Here is a 12715-nt window from a genome sequence, read left to right on the forward strand (position 1 = left end):
ATCGTGTCAGCCATGTTTTTCAATATGGCGCCCAAAACCTATCTGTAAAAACAGACGCCGGTCAACTTTTTTCGCCATTTCTTTTAGGAAAGGTCCTTCTTGTGTTTGTCTCTGCGCGCTAAACCAGGTTTGGTCCCTTTGTTCGTTGTCCTTTGGCGGGATTCAGTGCTGAAGCCCTCCTCTGGCGCCAGGGTGTCTGGGGTGGAAAGGATGTGAGGGAGGTGCCCGAAACTCCCTGTGCTTAGTCTCCTAGAAGACCTGAATGCACTCTGGTGTGATTGGCTGGCTGGCTGTCCGGCAAGGACAGCCACCCTGCTGTGTGAGTGACAGCCAGGCTGGAATGAATGGGGGAAAACTGTTTAAAAGCAGGCTTCTGGGACTTGCAAAGCAGAGTCGACCAGTGGAACGAAAGAACCGAATAGGAGAGGAAGGAAGAGGACTGCTGCAACTCCTAGACAACTGGTGAAGCCCTGCTGCAGGTCCGAATTGCCTGAAACTCCAATGACAGAGAAGCCCTTCAAGGTTAACTTCTTCCCTTGAGTTTGGTGGGACCAACCAAGCCACCTGTACACCATCCCCATCTGGTCGAATTTTCATTAGAGTGCTGTTGAAAACCGGATAGCTGAGGGAAGGAAACCAGCTTGTGGTCTTTAAGGCACTCGCACCTTAAACCGACATCTTGCTACAGCTTTTGGCCTCTTCCCTGGGCAGCGTAGGAACCTCCCAACGTCCTCCTTCTTGTCTCCATGTCTGAAGCTCAGGAACAGCGAGATCTGCTCGAACTGCCAGGAACAACTGCCTCAGCTACAGCTTTCTTCGTTGACAAGGTACTGTGCAAACACGGTCCGGAAATCTTTTCGGCCATCGAGAAAGTGCGTGAAACTTTCGTCAACTACGAAGGCTTGTCCTTCCCTAAATATTCGTCAAACTTTTCGCCTAGCTAAATTCTTTAAAAATCTGTGGCAAAGACTTAAACTATAATTACCAGAACTGTGCAATCCTACACAAAAGACTCTGAACCATTGACTTTGGCCCAGGCCTATTGAGAAGAATTGCTGGTTGCATTTAACTGAAACCCTTTGCCCTGCCTATGAATGTATTTGAGCTGTCTATTCTTGTAACCTTGTCTTTTCCCTCCTTTATTAAGTATCTGAAGTGCCATTTTGCTCCCACTTCATTTTGTAGCTAAACTTGTTCATTTACTTACCGGTTGGATTTTTGTGGTTTATTAGTGGGTGATATTGAGCTGCTTATTCTAGTGTAATGTTTTCTAACTGACTGAGTAAATAAATGTATATTCTTTTACCAAGAAACCTTGAGTAAGTGTATATTTGAATCACTGTATTAGTGGGTCCTTTGTGTAACTTGTTCTACTGCTCACTCAACTCTTGAGATAAATCTGGCTGCTCAGCCACTGCTACCACATAACTGTTTAGTACAGGCTTGTACCAAAGGTGAAATTGTACTGACACTTGTAGTATTAATTGTATGTAGTGTTCTCAAAGGGTACTGTATGTGATTCTGCCTAACATAGGCATCCACAAGTGTGTCTGTAAAGTAGCGCTGTATGTCATTTGGCCTGTAGATAAGAAGGAATGACAGGTTGGTTTGGTGATCTAAGGCCAAGTGCAGGAGGAGTGATTTGCAGTTTGGGATGTTTAGTGGTAGTGCTGTTGACATCTTTAGCTTGTCCTTGCATGCAGCAGTGAGGCTTCTTCCTATTTTTCAAGTTGTTGGGTAGGGAATTGTGTGCTGTTATCTTGATGTTTTGAGTTAGCTAGGTTTCGGTGAGAAATAGCATGTCTGTCCCTCCATCGCTTAGCAGTTCGTGTATTTCTGTTGTGTGTTTTGACATTGATCTGGCGTTCACTAGGTTGCAGTGTATCTTTTGTTTTTCTGGTGGTAGTTTGTCCTTTCGTGGTGGCATTGATATTTTGAGTTGATATTTATTTGTTTTTCCATCAGGTTGTGCCTTTGATTATGTTGTTTCTGTTTCTTTGCTGAATAGGTCAAAAAGGTTGTGTTTCGGGTTGATGTTTACTTCCGGTTCGTCTGTCTGTGCGAAATGCTACAAATCTACCTTTGGCCTAGCCCCGCGTGGGCGGTGTGTTGTCAGTCTTAGACAATCTTGTAGGGGGTGTGGATCACTATGCCCCCCCGCTCTTGTATCTCAGGGCCTTTGTGCACTGTGTTACTCCTAGATTACTCCTACCTTACTCCAATGGACACATTAACATAAGACACAAAGAAAACACATATTGTATCGCCCACGTTGTACAACGTGTTTACTAAACTGCTCTTTGATATTCTTGACTATCTGGGTGTCTCTTACACGAATTATGCGGACAACACCCAGATACTCATCCCTATCTCTGGCGACTATGTAACCAATGTTAACGCACTCAATTCAGTCTACTCTGTCATCCAGGACTGGCTCTGCCTTAATGATGAGAAAACAAAGTTACTAATCCTAGGCTCTCAGCCCAAACTCACGAAACTCGACCCCAAATACAACTCCTTCATTATTGATGGAAATGTTATCAAAGTCACCAACGTCACTAAAACACTTGGAATTTATCTAGACTCCACTCTCTCTCTCAATAGACAAACAAATTCAGTAGTCTCAGCATCATCGTATACGTGTAAACTCATCACAGCTTGTCGCCCTTTCCTGACAACGGACAACTGCCTGATCCTCGCCAGAACCCTCATCATGTCCAAAATTGACTATTGCAACGCCCTTTACTTAGGGACTAGTCAAAGAAACCTTGATAAACTTCAGGTCACCCAGAACAATGCCATTAGGGCTTCTCTTAACGTCCCCAGGCGCTCCCATATCTCCTCTACCAGGCGCAACCTACATTGGCTACCTATTACACTTCGCATCTCCCACAAAGCACTTGTTCTAACCCATAAGGCACAAAATAATGCTGCACCTACTTACCTGTTCACACGCTTCACACAACATACAGCATCCAGACCTTTGAGATCTGTACAGGCGCACACACTAACCATTCCCAGTTTCAAGCTTCAGGCAGCTAGAGGCTCGAGTTTCCCAGTCCTAGCGGCTAAGCTCTGGAACTCCCTACCCAATGATCTTAGGAATGTTCCATCCATCCAATCCTTTAAAAATAAAACTAAATGGTGGCTTCACGAACAAGATGCTCTGGCCTCCGTTTTGTAATTCATGCAGCTGTTACCCGCAAACAGGCTACTCACTGTATATACTGTATACGTAGACCGCTTGGCCATTCCATGTACGTGTAATGTTTCCTATTCATGTTCTTATTCTGGATGTAAATATGTCTATACAATGTAACTTGTGCCTATCTATGTAACACTTATCTGTAACTACCTTTTCCAAACATGCGCCCTGATGTCCGTGGGAAGGGTGCGCAATACAAATAAACAAATACAAAAAATACAAATATACATTAATCAATTCAACAATAGAAACACTTTTATTCATACATAGCAAATCCAATGCAAATCTCGAATTTGCACCTTGTATGCTTTGGTGCAAATCTACCATGCAATGCAATTACTATAAGCCTTACAGGCTTCTAATGCAAGCAATCTAATAACTCCATTCCACACCATTCCTCTCCTTTCAACACCATACTTCACACTCTCTCTCTAAGACAAACCATGTCTGATTACCCCATCTATCATGTCAGCCAATGCTCTGTGTGAGAGTCTGTTCTAATTCCCCATGCACGTGTCTTATTCAGCAATACTCCCCTTTTTCCTCTGTCTTGCTCTGTCTCTCCTCCCCTGCTAACTCTGCAACCAGCCAGTCAGTCAGTGCCAGGCCTCTCTCTGCCAGATCCCTCCCAGGTCGATCTGATCAACTCGGCTCAGAATGTTTCCCCATCTGCATATCAGCCAAAACCGCTTCCCGAAGTACATCCAATCACTCCCAAACACCTCTCCAAGTCATCTCTCGATCTCTCAGAGTGTCAGTGTGCCATCTCCAACTCCAACTAGCATCTTGAACTACCAGCTCCCTCTTTCCTCAGAGAGCAGACCAGCAGAGAGCAGCTACTACCTCAAATCTCAGAGCCTCACCTCTCATTATACTGTTCAATGACGTATACATATGCATGGTTACACTAGTTCTCTCTAAGCTAAAATGCCTCTCTTTCTGTCTGTCAGCATTTCTAAATGTGAGCAGTGCCTAAATGTCTGTGATGTATCTATTGCACATTTCAATCACTGCGTGTTCTGGTCAACGTGACATTTTCTACATATCTATACCATGGCCTTCTTCTGTCTGTCTGCCATCCTACCATCTCCTCATATTTCTCCATTCACTCGCTCTCTCCTTCTGCACGTCTCTCCCTACAAAGCAGTCCCTCTCCATGGCGCCGCCTACCTCCACCTTCTCTCTGTCTGTGAAGCACCAGCCAGGCTGTTAAAGCCTCCTTCTCTGTGTCTCTACTAAGGCAAAGGCGACCTCTTATCAACCAAACTGTTTACGCATTCCAATCTTTCACAGTGTACCATAACAACTTTGCACTCCGCGGCACTTTTGTGTGTCTCATTCAGTTGAATGGCTTCATGCTTTCTCTATTCTCGAATGTAGTGCCTAACACATTCATTCATACCAAGCACTATACTCAAAGCTCAATGCATATTCTAAGTGCACACTCAATGTGTGTCTCTCTACATGCTCCACCTTCTGCTTTTGCCTCCAACCTCCTCTTTAATGCTCCCCTACACTTTCGACAAATGTAATCTCCACCTGCATTCTTTATAGACTGTATCTTCTTCGCCTCTCCTCTATTCACCAGTCACCTCTCTCTAGTCTCCCTCTTCAGCCCTCCCCTTCTCCACTTCACCTCACCTCCTCTCCCATGTACAATTCCTCTGCCTTTTCCCCTTCAAATGCTTCGTGCCTCTGTCCCTAACCTCCTCTCTCTCACTAGCTCCCAAACCTTGGCATAATCACCCTGTCCTTTAATAGGGTCCTGACCCTTCTCCTTGGGATGGCCTCTTTACAGACAGTATCACCCGAGGGGAACTATAAGGTCTTGTTTGTGATTGATGTAATGGGATTGCTTTGTTAAATTCAGCTGTGGACTGTGGGCTGTGGGTTGTGTGCATGCTGCCATGGAGCATACCGGGCTAGCTGATTTAGGGCTTTGCTGCTGTTTTCAGTTTGTATCATTCTTTTTGTAAACAGCTGGGTGGACCACATGCACGCTCTCTTGCATCTTCCATGGCCCTGCTGGGATAGCCATAGAAGCCCTTGGGGAAATGCCTGCCCACCTCACAATACCCGTAAGCAGGTAATGCTATTCTGAGTTCTGATTCTTACAGAATTTGCACCACGAGGGTGCAGCATAACATATTAGGGTTTTACCAACACCAAACCTCTTATTGGGATGAGATTAAGACAGGTCCCATGTGGTAGTGCCCTGCCAAAGGTCTTGGGCATGATAGGTAGACAAATGGATCCCACGCACAACACCCGGGCACAGCATCATGGAACGTGTGACAGCACCTGGCTTCTGTCGCCACCCCACCTTCTACCCTAAGACACAAGCAGGGTACTTCATCACAGATTTCAAGCAGAGAACGCCTTAGTCCATCCAAAATCAGGACAAGTAGGCAAATAGAAGCAGTTCCAAGAATTAACCCACCAACCACAACAAAATAGTTACAAACCTTCCTTCGATAGCTGGTACATTACCGAAGATTCCTTCCACGCTTCTCTAACATTGATGGTCCACTAACTGACCATTTAAAGATGTCTCAATCTAATCTCCTGAGATGGAATGAGCAGAGTTAGGAGGCCTTCAAAGAATTGAAGTGTTCACTATTTCTTCACCACTTCCTCATCAGACTGGGCTTCCTCTAAGTTGTTGAGGGAATGCCTCAGTGGTAGAGCTTCAAGCAGTTCCCTTACAGGACTTACAGGACTTAAATAGCAATAAATTACCCATAGAATATATTCAGCAAAAAGGTGTTTCCCAGGTAGACAAATTATGCAACCATACAACCATACAGCTAGAGCAAACTTGTCCAACTACAGGCCGACGGGGGCCGGAAGCATGTCGTATTTTCAGGATATCACTCCTTAATATTCATGCGATAACATTTTTATACAATGATTTTAAATGTATGCACATTTGTTCTCATGACTGGTTATGATTGATATCCTGAAAACCTGTCAGGTTTCTATCTCTCGAGGAATGGAGTTGGACAACCATGAGCTAGAGTGTCTGTCAGCCAAGTGGGCTATAGACGCTCTATCGGTTTATCCCACTGGCAGACAATTCCAGCTTCTCACCAATCATGCCCGAATTACCTAGTTTGCAAGAACTAAAGAGAGTAATCACTGCACTATCAGATGCAGTGATAACTCTCCTTATTCCTTGCTAACTAGGTGATTCGAGGATGAGAAGTGACCCCCGACCTAATCTATTGAGCTGGCTGAGCAGAATCATAAGCCCTTCAAAGAATTGAAGCTTTCACTATGTCACTATGTCTTCCCTCCTTCCTCATCAAACAGGACCTCTCTAAGCTGTTCATGGATATTCGTAGGGCAGGAGATCTACAGGTAAATTTGAATTTCTTGAGTTGACATCCGATAGATTATACTACTGGGGGATCTGTGGAAAGAGGGGAGGTATGTGAAAAGTGGCCATGTTCTAGGTTAGAGGATGGGCCTAGGGAAACCATGTGGGCTGTGGGCCGCACCACCCGTTATGTGAAGTAGGTCCCAAAAGGTATAAACAGAGGATCGTCAGATCCCCCAGCTCATCACTTATGTTTTGTGTATGAGCAGGCTGTTTCTGGGACATACCACTCCCCGAAAAGTAACTGTCGACCCCAGAGAAGAACATGATAAACCTGGCAGGCAATCAATCCTCTGCAATCTGCCTGCTGAGAATCTAGTCTTCACATCTACTACTCTTCCAGAAATTGTAAGCCTTTGCAAAATCTCACCTGTGGTGTCATGGCACTGCATCTCTACAAAGAGACAGTCATGGTACTTAACAAGTAGTTTGCTCATAGCTTACTTTATCAAAGATTCCCCATAATAAATGTCAAAGCAAGCATGGTGTCATTTCAGCCAGTCTAGCTATTTATTTGGCATGCCATTCTTTACTGGGCATCTATAATAATGCAAATATGATAAGTGGTGTTACCTGGCTAAACTGGCATTGTGGTGCAGCCAGTGTAGCAATTCCTTAATGCGGCACATTTTGCAAGGCATCCTTGATAAAGCAAACATGGTAAGTGTTATTCCTTGGCTAGACTGGCAATTTGGTGCAACCAGTCTAGCTATTTCTTTGGCATGGCATTTTTTATGGGCATTTATAATAATGAAAACATGATAAGTTTCATTAACTGGCTAGACTTTCATTTTAGTGCAGCCAGTCCAGCCATTTCTTACTGTGGCAAGAAATGTGTGCCTGACATCTTTGATAAGGAAAGGCTGATAAGTAGTATTACGTGATTAGACTGGTATTTTGGTGCAGCCAGTCTAGCTGTTTGTTTGGCATGACACTTTTTACTGGGCATCTATGATAGAGCAAGTATGATATGCTATTACGTGGCTAGACTGGCCTTTTGGTGCGGCCAGTCTAGCTATTTCTTACTGCAACATGTCCATTTTTACTGGGCATTGTAGGGAAAGATAATGGAAAGATAATGCATTATTTTCGTGGGGGCAGTAAACTGGATGTTGTAATACATGGCATTACTTTCAGTGGAAGCAATAAGCTGAATGCAAAAAAAAGACAGAAAATGGAAATGCACACTGAGCACATTTAAATGAGCCACTGCAGGGTGAATAGATCATCTGTACAGCTTGCACTGTATACACCTATTAACCCAATTAACTGACTAACAATTCCCAGTAATTAATGATTTGCCCTTAACAAAAACCGTGCAAAATGAGTCTGATGAAATGGTTAAAAAAAAGAGAGGTTTTACAGTGGAAGTTTAAACGTGCAATTTGCTGGCTGTAATTCAGTGCACAAAATATGTGCTGTCCAGTCCCATTGTTGAGACGAAGTGTGTTGCAAAATTATTCTTTTTTTGAAGCCATGCTTCTAGAGAAATTAGCGCAGATGTTATAGATGTCAGGAGAAAAGGGCAGGAGGTAGTTTGAGTGATAGAGCTAGTCCATAAATGTAGGAGGATGAGGAGGTGGGGGTCATTCTTCTTCTTGCCATCCGGAGGAGAACGGGAGAGTAGCAGATAGAAAGCAGAGCCAGGCAGTGCAGGCCTTTAGATGAAGCTGGGTCTGTGAGCTGGCCTTCGTGGGGAGAAAGTTCTGCGATATCTGGGACACTCCCATTTGCAGATAATCCACTTCATAGAGGGGGCTTCCCTGATAATTGCGCAGAGGCTTCACAATTGAATGTGAGTATCTGTGGAATTGAGGAGCATGCAGAGAGTGTGCTATCTTCTCAGTCAGCCAGTCATAATTAGACTGTTATTTTTTTAAACAGAGATGTTATTTTTCTTTCTCGCATTTGGAATTGAGAACACTGTGGCATAACGAAATATGAAAAAAGAGATAGCTTGTTGCTATGTTATTTGCTTTTGTCTTTTCATTTAGATGGTACACTCTGTCTACTGTCTTTGGGTTCAAGGTCTGGGTAAAACATGAGAAATTAATGTTTTATTATGAACACAGGCTGTTTATGTATCCAGAAGAAGTGTTGATTTGTTGCACATAATAAAGAGTGTATTATGAACAATCTGTTAAAGACGGTAGTCCAGTTTCGTAAATAAGTGACTGGAATAACAGCTAATGCTGTCTTGTCCCTGGAAGTGTAAAGTCTGCTATCTGATGCTTACAGTCAACCCTAAACAGAATACAAAAATAAGGGGGGGAAGTCTTGTCACATCATATAAGGCATTACTATAAATACGCTGAGCTACCATGTTATCACTGTTTTACCATGATACTAAAATACCACCCATGTTATTGCAGATGGGGAGCAGGTGCAAGTGGATCTAGGTCACCTGGCTAAGCCCTGCCCACCTGGTACCTTCCTGCCTGCCACTCTTTTTCACCACTTAGCAAGCCTCGCCCAACTGGTGCCTTCCTGCTTGCTGCTCTTTTTTACCACTTAGCAAGCCCGCCCACCTGGTGCCTTCCTGCTTCCCGCTCTTTTTTACCACTTAGCAAGCCACGCCCACTTGGTGCCTTCCTGCTTGCTGCCCTGTTTCCCTACGTAAGGAGCCCTACAGCTTCTTTTCCTTTGCAGATGGGGAGCAGGTGCAAGTGGATCTAGGTCACCTGGCCTAAGCCCCGCCCACCTGGTACCTTCCTGCCTTCTGCTCTTTTTCACCACTTAGCAAGCCCCGCCCACCTGGTGCCTTCCTTCACCATCACTGTCCTGTGGCCAATGCTGGATTTGACTTTTATGGACTTCATTAATTCACGGTGCGTCACTCAACTCTCATGCTGGACTTCCTTTGCATCTTGTACTCATGGTGGCCCTGAATCATGCTGTTCCCATCTTCATCTTGTATCCTGGCTTGCAACATTATGTGTTACTACTGACTTCTGCAATTGTATTCACACTCCACTCTTGCTTCTCCACTCTTTTTGACTGCTTACTCTCTTTTCTCTCCTCCTTTCCCTTCTCCCTTTTCCTATCTCCTCCCCTTACTTTCTTCTATGCACTTACTCTATCAGAATTGTCCCTGGACCTAATATGATAGCAGCCTCGTCTGTTTCCCCCACCCTCCCATTACTGTTTTTTTCCTCCCAACCACCCCTCCAGCACTATCTGAAATGTCGCCAGGCCTAGTATGATAGTCGCTTGTTTTGTTCCTCCCCTCCCTTTCGGCACCACTCTCCCTCACCTTTTGTTTTTCTCCGGCTCTACCTGAAATGTCGTCAGGCCTAGTATGGTAGTCGCCTGTCTGTTTCCATTTCCTTCCCACTCTCCCCCTCCCTTCCATATCTATGTCTTAGCTCTTGCACTATCTGAAATGTCGTCAGGCCGAGTACGATAGTTAATTTCATATCCTTACTGTTCATGGCCTTGCCTTGAAGTGCTTTGACACACATTGTGTATAGGCGCTATATAAATAAACGATCATATCATATCATGTATTAGCCCTCTGACATAATCCCTAACATATTTTGGTGCGTTGGCCTTGTGGGAACAGACTGAGGCAGTTGCTGGCCGTGGCAAGTGTGTTTAGCCCAGCCATTTGGTGCGCTGAAAAGGGAACTAACTCTATTAGGTGATAGTGTGGCGCTGCTCACAGTGTCATGATGTCCCAAATTGAAGCACATTTTTTTTCAGAGCTGGTGATCTTCCTTTAGGCAATATTATTTGCCCATGGGGTGTGGTCATCAGAAAATGCTGTCTTAGACGAGATCGCATATCTGGGGAGGTGCAAAAAGAGCCATTAAATGACATTTTTGAAGAAGACAGCATTGTCCAAGTCTGCCCTTTGAGACTCTTTAGAGCTTCAGACAAAAATGCTGAAAAAGATTGCTTAACAAGGCTATGTGCGAAGCTTTGGTTCCTCTTAAATTGGTCTTTAAGATTACAGGACAATGATGTTGAAGTAATTGCTAAGTTACAGATGAGTTTGGATGAGGCAGGTGAGCAGACAAAGAGTTTAAAATCGGAATTAGAGTCACATAACACAGAGATGCAGTTTAAATGCAGCGAATTAGACAAACAGCTGTCTCGGAGAAGGAGACAGTTTAAGGAGAGTGAACAGGAAATGAAACAATTAAAAGGAGTAATAGACACTATCAGACAGGACAAAGATGACACCCTTTTGTAGATGCAAATGCTTCAAAAGAATAACATGGAGAGAGAAAACAAATTTCACACTATTGAACAAAAAATTGCCAAAAGGCTAAATGAAAATGACCAGAAGGATAGGGAGTTTAATCAGTGCCAAGTGCAAATAAATGAAATGCAAGCCGTCATTAATAAGATTAATGGTGAGAACTCTAACCTTTGTCAGGAGATAGACCGACTTCATAAAAGGTGCAAAGATTTGGAACAGCAAATATCTAGTTTTAAATTAAAGGAAAAACAACAAGGCACCACATTTAATGGTATTGAGATTAGCACCAACTCTGCACGAGGGAACAATGTACCGATGGCTATAACTGTGGCTAGGCCTGATTGTAGCCCATTTGGGGGGTTTGATTCACCCGCCACTGGTTACCATCAACCCTGTCCACCTGAGAAAAGGAATGAGCAACAGAATAATACTTTCCCGAATATTGTGCCAAGTAGACCCATCAAAATAGTGAAATCCATCAAAGCTTTGATTAAACCATTTAAAAAGGGATGTGATTGTTGCATAGAAGATCACTTAGAATCAGTGCATGATATAGTTAACACCCTTCAACTAACCTTGGGAACAGTATAGATAGTACTTTCACCTAACGCTTGATTCTGCTACTGCTAGCATCATAGGAAGTCTTAATGAAAAGGAAAATCTGTCATGGGCAGACTTTGAAAAAGAGGTTAGACATCAGGTCTCACCATACCAGTCAATGCAAGACGCCAAGAAAGCAGCGTATACTCATGAAAGCAAGGCCAGATATGTCCCCTCGCCGGTTTCCCCAAGATTTAAAAAGAGCATTTTCCCATTTTGATGTGTCTTTTGACTTTGATCATAATTCTGTAGAATACAAGACTGCATACTTTTAAGGTCTTCAAAAAGACATTATGGGCCTCATCACGAGTCTGGTGGTACCCCTTAAATGCGGTGGTAGCGCTATTACCACTGCATTTAAAGGTCCGCCAGATCATGGCTTTGGCAGATTTTCTCCCAGCTGTGAGCTGGGGGGAAATCCGCGGCAAAATTGCCGATTTTTGGCACGATTACCGCCGGCGGGAAATCCGCCAGTGGTAATAGCACGAATATTCCCCATTGGGCCCAATGGGGAATGGGCAATAACCCTTCCGCCAAACCAGTGATCCGGCGCTAATAGCACCGGGGGGTTTGGCGGTAGGGCTATTTGCACCACCGCTAATAGCGCCAGCGTTACCGCCCAACTCGTGATGAGGCCCTGTATATCACAGTTAAATCGCAAATTTGATAGAGAAAATTCTCTAGAGTGGATTGTTGAACAGGGGACTAAATTATATGAGGTAATCTATAGTGATAAAGAGTTCAAATCAAAATCTGAAGATTCCACTCCAACTGTATTAGAGATAAAGTCTGTCAAAATGCTACTTGAATCAGCCCAAAATCAGACAAGGAACAATATGACACCTGATCAAAAGGGCGCGCCACCACAGAGAACGCCACCCCAAACACCTACTTTCTAATCAAATGACACGAGCAATAAAGAAAATTACATTGGTCCTAGATATTTGGGTGACAGACCTAGAGTAGAATACCGGCCCAGTATGTCAGACACGAATAACAATCAAAACCAAAATCAAAGAAACAACAGCCCATACCAGACTCTGGGAACACAGAGCGGATTTGACCCCAACGCTACAATGTATGCCAATCAAGACAAACCACGGTATATGGCTAGATTTATTGAAAATGAAAATTAGCATAGAGGACAGTTGCCACAAAATGAAAGACAAAACATGAACTATGTCCCGTGCCATTATAATCAATCACCACCACCGGTCGACCACAGTCAAAGGATGGTCACTTCGCGTTATCCACCTCCCATGAACCAAGAATTCAGAAATAACTCAAATAGGAATCAATCTCCAGAGAGATACCAAAACAGATCCAA

Source organism: Ambystoma mexicanum, chromosome 11, assembly GCF_040938575.1.
Source record: "Ambystoma mexicanum isolate Mex_15411 chromosome 11, UKY_AmexF1_1, whole genome shotgun sequence".
Classification (NCBI taxonomy): Eukaryota; Metazoa; Chordata; class Amphibia; order Caudata; family Ambystomatidae; genus Ambystoma; species Ambystoma mexicanum.